Raw genomic sequence first — 8,106 nt, 5'->3', positions numbered from 1 at the left:
GTCTTCAGACATTTAAAATGCTTTAGCTTTTAAATGCTTCAGATTGTCCAAAGTTTTTGAAATACTCTCAAAATTTAAAGAAACCTATGCTGCCACTGACATTTCTTCATATGCTAAGAAACCCTCTGTTCCTCATAAGGAATTACTTCTGCCCTTGTTTTCAGGCGTAAAAGTTTTTCTGCCAATATTCATGAAGATGAGCTTGTCCTTGCTACTTACATGTTATTTGTGGAAAACGGATCAAATAGATTGCCTGAATGCTCTGGGAGTTAGTTCAGTTTAAAGTCAATACTGAGCCAAAGAGATGGTCCCAGTGTCCCACAGATCATTCCGTAGACTGTCAATCAATACGTTTCACCTGGGTCTCTCTAACTACTAAGTTGAGTAGCAAGTAACACTAAAGAGGGAAGCACACATTGGAAACATAATGAACACCTCAGTAAGTGAGACCAAGGGTCTAACTAGCCCAGTTTTGTCTCTCACATAGTGCAATGGGAAAGGCTGTTAGAATGTTTGTTAGAGTTTACTTGCTGGCATATATTTTCTCCACTGTGTGCTGTTTCAGCTTGTAGACACTGTTGAGGTCTTCATTACTGCTGTAAATGATCATCCTTCATTCCTAGCCAGTATTTTTTTCCTGTACTGCATCCAGCTCTGGGGTCCTCAGCATAAGAAAGACATGGACCTATAGAAGCAAGCGCAGAGGACGCCACCTCTAAAGATGATTAGAGGGATGGAGCACCTCTTCTATGAGGAAAGGCTGAAAGAATTTGGTTTATTAAGCCTGGAAAAGAGAACACTTTGAGGTGACCAAATTGCAGCCTACCAGCACCCAAAGGGAGCCTGCAAGAAAGACAGAGAGGGACTTTTTATATGCACTTGTGTTAATTGGACAAAGGGGAATGGATTCAAACTCAGACAGAGTAGGTTTAGATTAGATATCAGGAGGAAGTTCTTTACTGTGAGGGTGGTGAGCCACTGGAACAAGTGGCCCAGGGAAGTTAAAGATGCCCCATAAAAGTCAAGTTGGATTGGGCTCTGAGCAACCTGGTCCAGTGACATGTGTCCCAGTACACGGCAGGGGGATTGGAACTAGATGATCTTTAAGGTCCCTTCCAACCCAAACTATTCTATAATCTTGTGATTCTACGATCCTTCTGTTTTGCTTATATCTTTTTGGTAAGAATGTGCCATTGCTTAAATTTTACTGGAGAGAGTGAGACAGGAGATCAGCCACAGAGTGAGGGAACTAAAATTTTGTCTCTGGCTTCTCTACTAGCATCCTATCTAATGGGATCAGTTATCCTATTTGACTCATGTGATTAAGAAAAATACTGATTAACAACTGACTTGGACTTCAATTTTGCCAACTTTTTTTAACCTAGTTGCTTTCATTGATGTTCATTTATTTAGCCTTCTTCAGTGTGGTATTATTTGTTTTCAAGATCATCCACTAGGTTTTATTGTCTGTTATGTTCAAAGACAAAATACAATTTATAGATATAGTCTTTACTAATATAATGGTTTTTAACTGTATCTCCTTCCAAGTGTCATTGATCATAGTCAAGATGATTCCAGCTAATTATCCACAGGAGATAAGTCACCTGATAGCCGATGGACATTCCATTAGCAGAAAATACCCAACCCTTTTAAATTTAGATAGTAAGAATAAGAAAGATAGCAAGATGAAACTGTCTTCAATAAAGCAAAAGGGAGGATTTCAATAAAGCTGACAGAGAACTTGAAGCAACAAAGAATTTGGAGACATCAAAGAGAAGTTGGTTTCCATTAATTTGCCTTTCTCCAAAGTGCCTGCTTTCCATTTATATTACCCTCAAAGCTCATCAACTAAATTTTACAGAGCCTTACTTCACTGTTCTACTAGAGGACTTATTTTGATGGATTGAAATTATGCAATTTTTTTCCCTCCTTCTTTGGTGAAATGACAGCTGTAAATCAGGCTGCAGCCATATACAGCATAACTATTTATATTTTCCAAATATATACATATATATATATATATATGCTTTGAGATGTTAATTCAGGTTTGAAAAACTGGGTGCTTAGATAAATCAGTAATAAATTAAATAGAGTAGGTTTTTACATATGTCCAGACCACTATTCCTCAAATCTAAATTCTTTGCACGTTTCCAGGAGATTTGTATTTTTCTAACAGAACTCACAGGATATTACACCATTTGTAACTGAAAGAGTTGCTATTGAGTACTGCGTCAAATGTCATCCCATAAAGATTTTCTATGCTTAAATTACAGTTGCATTACTTAAATGCAGTTAGCTTGCACCACAAGGCTAAGAAAGCCCCTCTGAAATATCTAAGTAGCTCACAGAAACCTTGCAAAATCCTGTCAAATATAGGAAACTTCAAAAAAATAATTCTGTTTTCTCTGAACAAATTAAAAGATTATGCAAATAAATGAAAATAAAACTTTGTATTTAAACAACTGACAAGTCCTTCACTATAAAATCATAAGTGCCACTCAAATTGGACTTTTATAAGGGCTTAGACAATGAGATTTCAAAGGAAAGAAAATTTAAAAGAAAAACTGAGTTATTAATGTCAGAAAATCATGAATATTGTACTGCTAGGTGACTAAAACAGTTCAAACTAAAATGAAAAAAATGATAAAGCACAGATTTGTATTTTCAATATAAAACAAATAAATAATAAGACCATAAAATAATTTTGAGCCTACACAAAACATACAGGGTAGATCTGTGCATTGGAAATCTTCCCATCCTGTTCATTATTTTCCTCTAGCTTCATTTTAAATTTCTGACATCACTTCGAAGCTAAAGTTTCTCGCATGATGACGAGCGCATTGAATAATCTGCTAACTATTTCAAAGAGAAATAAAATGTAAGCAGTCTTGGTAGTGAGTTCTTTAATGTCCTAGTTATAAATACCAAAAAAACATGTGACAAAAATTATAAGGGTAAATGCATTTTTGATTCTGGAAGATGCTAAAAATATTTGATAGCTTTGACGGTTGACCTGGCCTGGGTGCTAGGTGCCTTCCAAGACACCCTATTTTTTCCCCTCCTTGGCAGGATGCAGGTGGAGAAAACAAGAAGCAGAAAAGCTCATGATTCAAGGTGAAGGCTCTTTTAATAAAGCAAAAACAAAGGTTCAACATGGAAGCAAAGGAAAACCAAAAGATTTCTTCTGTACGTCCCATCAGCAGGTGATATCCAACTACTTCACAAATAGGGCTTTAGTATGAGTAGCAGTTGCTTTAGAAGGCAAATGCTGTACTAATGAACTCCCCTCAACCCTTGTCTTGGCCTTAATTGCTGAGCAGATGTCCTATGGAATGGATATCCATACTTTGGTTACTTTGGGTCAGCTGCCCTTGATATGTCCCCTCCCAGGACCTTGCCCACCCCCAGTCTACTGGGTGCAGTAGGGGAGTCTTGGAGGGACAGCACTGATGCTGTGTTATCAACACCATTCTTGATCCCCTACAATGCACAGCACTATGAGGGCTGCAATGGGGAAAACTAACCCTGTCTCTGACACACCCAATACAGTAGCATCTCATTGTAAAGTATGTTTTCTAGTGTATTTAAACAGGTCATTGTCTTCTGATGTCTAACAATAAAATAAACCCCCAAAGCCTCATAAAGAAGTGTCTTCTTGTTTAATTGTCACTAATAATAACAACCAAAACTAGTACCAAGACTCTGAAGCTAGATAGAAGTAACTGTAGAAACAGCTTCTATAGAAACTGGAAATGAGTATAGTTACAATTATTATAGTTCCTTTTATTGTTTTCTTTTATGCAAGTTTCCACACAATATGTTTAAGCACAAAAACATGCTACTCGGTATAGCTGAACTGATGAAAAAAAAAATTACACATTTGTAAGATCAAAGGAAGCATCCTTTCTTTCAAATAATAAAAACACTGTTGCAAAGATTTAAACAGAAACAGTTGGATGAAAAACTGCTGAACCTGCTGTTTTGATAACATTTTCTGGAAAGGTGATTTCCAGTCACTTCAGCTATGGGTCAGTGAATAAAAAGGAAGTAACTTGTTGACTGTTTCTGCCATGGTAAGGTGTTGATATCTTTACTTGTTTACATCAGTCTCACTGAGACCGAAATGTAATACTGAAGAAGCGTAATTGACACAGTGGTTTTGACTTTATTTCAGTCATTGAGATATAACACTGTGAAAGGTACCTACATTTTCTGAATAATTTTCTGAGATAATGTGTCCCCTTAGATAATGGTTTGGAGGTCATGGTGTTGATCATGTTGTCAGGATTTGAGCAGAATAGACTCTTTTTTTCAAGAAAGATTTCTCATTGGTTTGGTTCAGGCCCTTTCACATATCCCTGAGAGCAGTGGGCCTTTGGGTTAGCACCCAGGAAACTGGCATGTTCCCTTCTGAGGTCAACAGAGGACCTGATGCTTTCCAGCTCTTAGCTGGGATCTGTCAGGCTTCTGTGTAGTTGGTGGGCCAGGCAAGAAGACAGAGAAGTGCACACTGTGTGCAAGTTGTTTAATGCAGATTTGTACATACACCAAATCTCAAACATCAGGGTTTTGACCCAGAAGTGTTGGCAGATGGAGGAAGGTGTAGGTCTCCTCAGTGACAGAATCACAGAGTATGCTCAGTTGGAAAGGACTCACCAGGATCAAGTCCTCCAATGTTCTGCACAGAGCCATCCCCAGGAGTCACACCCTGTGCCTGAGAGCATTCTGCAAACACTTCTTGAGCTCTGCCAGGCTGGTGCTGTGACCACTGCCCTGGGGAGCTGTTCCAGTGCCCAAACACCCTCTGGGAGAAGAACTTTTTCCTGATATCCAGCCTAACCCTCCCCTGACACAGCTTCAGGCCATTCCCTCGGGTCCTGTGGCTGTCACCCCAGAGCAGAGATCAGTGCCTGCCCCTCCTCTTCCCCTCACAATGAAGTTGTCCCTGCAGTGAGGTCTCCCCTCAGTCTCCTCCAGGCTGAACAGACCAAGTGCCCTCAGCTGCTCCTCACACGGCTTCCCCTCAAGGCCCTTCCCCATCTTTGTGCTCTCCTTTGGACACTCTCTAATAGTTTAATGTCTTTCTTACATTGCGGTGCCCAAAACTACCCCCAGCACTGGAGGTGAGGCTGCCCCAGCTCAGAGCAGAGCAGGACAATCCCCTCCCTTGCCTGGCTGTGATGCTGTGCTTGAGTTAACAAAAGTGAGCTACTACTAGCCATCTTAACAAAATTCCCCTTAAAAAATTCCTTGAAAAATATTTATGACAAGTAAGGATCAGCCAGGAATCTCCTGTGAAATTAAGAGAAGAGGAGAAGGAAAAATACAGAAATTGGAAAAGTAATGTGACAGTGGGGATATATTTACTGATATTTCAGAGGCAAGCCAAACTACTCATTTGGATTCCTACTTGTACAATTTGTTTTACCATTCTTCTTTTTATATTGCATAAGATAAGAGATTAATAGGAAAAATAAGGACACAGAAGAAAGTTTTAAAATACTTGAGCTGACAATCCAAGTATCACAGATGTTGAGTTCTCAGGCAGTAAATCCCTCCTCCTGCAGTGGGCAAGCCTTTCTACCTCCAAAGAGCTTTAGGAGAGTCATGGGACACTTTGGTTTCAGCAGGATCACTTTCATAGCTTTCTCTGACAAAAGAGAACAGTAATGTGCCTTAAATATAAGCTTTGTTGGTGGATTGGATTAATTTTACTAGTGATATAAGCTGAATTTAGATGTACAAACTGTTTAAAAGTTGGAGATAAGAGCTTCACAGATAAACTCACTAGGCCAAATTCTGGGGTTCCTGAAGTGCTGTAGATTCTGCCAGGTCTGGCTTAGAGTTTTTTATAGGCTATAAAACACAAAAACTCTGAAGAGAGTCTTCAGTCTTCAAGATTTGATTCACTGTACCGGTTAATATCCCACACCAGTTCCTTTGGTACTGCATTCTTTATAAATGAAAGCTTTCAAATTGAAATCAAGTTTCTGGCAATTGCCTTTCTGAGGACAAACAAAAGAACCAATAAGGAGCTGTGCAAGAGCCTTTCAGGAAGTCATTTACCAGCTTGAAATTCTGCTTGAGTTTTCCCTTTGTTATTGAACTGATTGTTTCCTGCTTTGGTATCTCCTCATTTGCCCTGCAAATGAAACATCCAGTCCTGTCTTTCTGGAGAGAGTTGATGGATGTAACCATTCCATACTATGCACTGCTACCCAAGCTCTTTATCCCAAATGGATTCTGCATATGGCTGATTTTCTCCATACAAAGTAAAAAGTAAACAGAGAGTGATAGATATTGGCTTTCCATCATCTGATCTGTCAGCTGCTGTACATTAGGAAGTTATATGCCTTTAATTGTGAGTAGGAGAGGGATTTAGAGCTTGCAGGAGCATAATTGTTTCACAGTAAATCTACAGATAAGTCCCTCTTCCTTACTGCCCACAGTTCCACTGATTTTAGAATATTAAATTGTCCTTTTCCCTTCAAATGCTGGTGCCTAAAGGCAGATCTATTATCCTGAAGTCTTTGTAGCTTAGACTCTAATGGGATGCTGATATTGCAAACCAATAACTTAAATGAGGAAATATTAAAATGAAGCATAAGGCTTCTTTTATTACTGCCATAGTTCTTTACTGCATTAATTTTGAAGTATATTTCTATTTTCTCTCTAATCACAGTCTTAGAGTTAAAAGTTTTGATAATTGACAAGTTTCTTTCTCACGTGATGTATTCCTGGAGACAAGGTGTCTTGTCTGGGGGAGGGTAACGGAGGAAGGATTTCTACCTTTGACTGTGCCAGACACTGTGGAATTTTCTTTTCAGTTTACTTCAGCAGATAAAAAAGACTTATTTTTATGTTTAATTCTGAAATTTCAGTGAATTCCTTATTCCTTATTATGAATGGTTTGAATTCAAGTGAGCAAATACGTTTTTAAAATCAGGTAAATGGTCTTTTGATTAAATAAATACCTGTGGCCCCACTGGGTTTGTCTTTGGTTTTTTTTGTTTTTTTTTTTTTAAATCTCCACCCATCTTGTCTGTGCAGTGAGGATACAAGAATATGTGCCTATTTAACAAAGACTATCTGGGTAAATGAGATAATGAACAGCCACAGTTGCTTGTGTTCCCCAACTTGCCTAAGAAGACAACTGAAATTGCTCATTGATATTATTAATAAGACAAATACACAGGAGAAAAATATCTCTATTTATCCATCCTCTGTTCACTGGCAGAAATTTACATTACAATAACACTGCTCATAGATGTAATATGAAGTGCTTTCTAATTTAGTATTTATCTAATTACATTCTTTGAATCAGTGGGTGACCAAAGGAAATAATGATATAAAAAAATGAGACAAACACTGCTTGGCACCAGCCCCAGGCAGGAAGTGCTGTTCCTGTCCTGCCTCTCCAAAGAAGCACAAATTAAAATTACTTCATGCTAACCTTGAAGATTTCATGTGACAACAGTGCCCAGGCCAGGGCACACAGACGTGTGGACCTGCAGCTGGAACTGGAGCTTCTCTTCATGTGGACTTTGGGCTGCATGGACCTGAGAAGACTGGATACCACCAATAAAAGCCCATACAGTTTGTGGTGAGGTAGTGCCTCCCATATATCCTTTGTCACACAAAGCAGCTGACTATCCCAGTGCCAGGGATATTTGGTATTTTGACAGAGAGATGCTGATATACTATAATAACTATGACCTATAGATAGTTTATTTTTAATAAACTATTTTATTTCTAATTTTTTTCAATTTTTATTTTTTATTTATTTAAATAAATTTAAATTTTAGATTTAAATAATTTATTTAATTTATTTCAATTTATTTCAATTTTTAATTTCTACTGTCCTCTTTTTTGGTTCATTTCATCAAAATAAATGTAACACAAACAGGAATGATGAAAAATAAAATGTCAGATACATTTTGGGAATAAAGCATTTTGACATTGTGCATTTTCTTTTAAAATTGGAGGGTACAGTAATAGCATTTGGTTTGGTATTTCCTCCAACAAGGAGGTAATTTACTTTCATAGCTGCCTTATAGAACAGGATGATGTTAAAGGAATAATTGAAAATTTGTGGGATTTTTGTGT

This window comes from Cinclus cinclus, chromosome 3 (assembly GCF_963662255.1).
Source record: "Cinclus cinclus chromosome 3, bCinCin1.1, whole genome shotgun sequence".
NCBI lineage: Eukaryota > Metazoa > Chordata > Aves > Passeriformes > Cinclidae > Cinclus > Cinclus cinclus.
The sequence above is the reverse complement of the archived record's forward strand: the minus strand, read 5'-3'. Positions refer to the sequence as shown.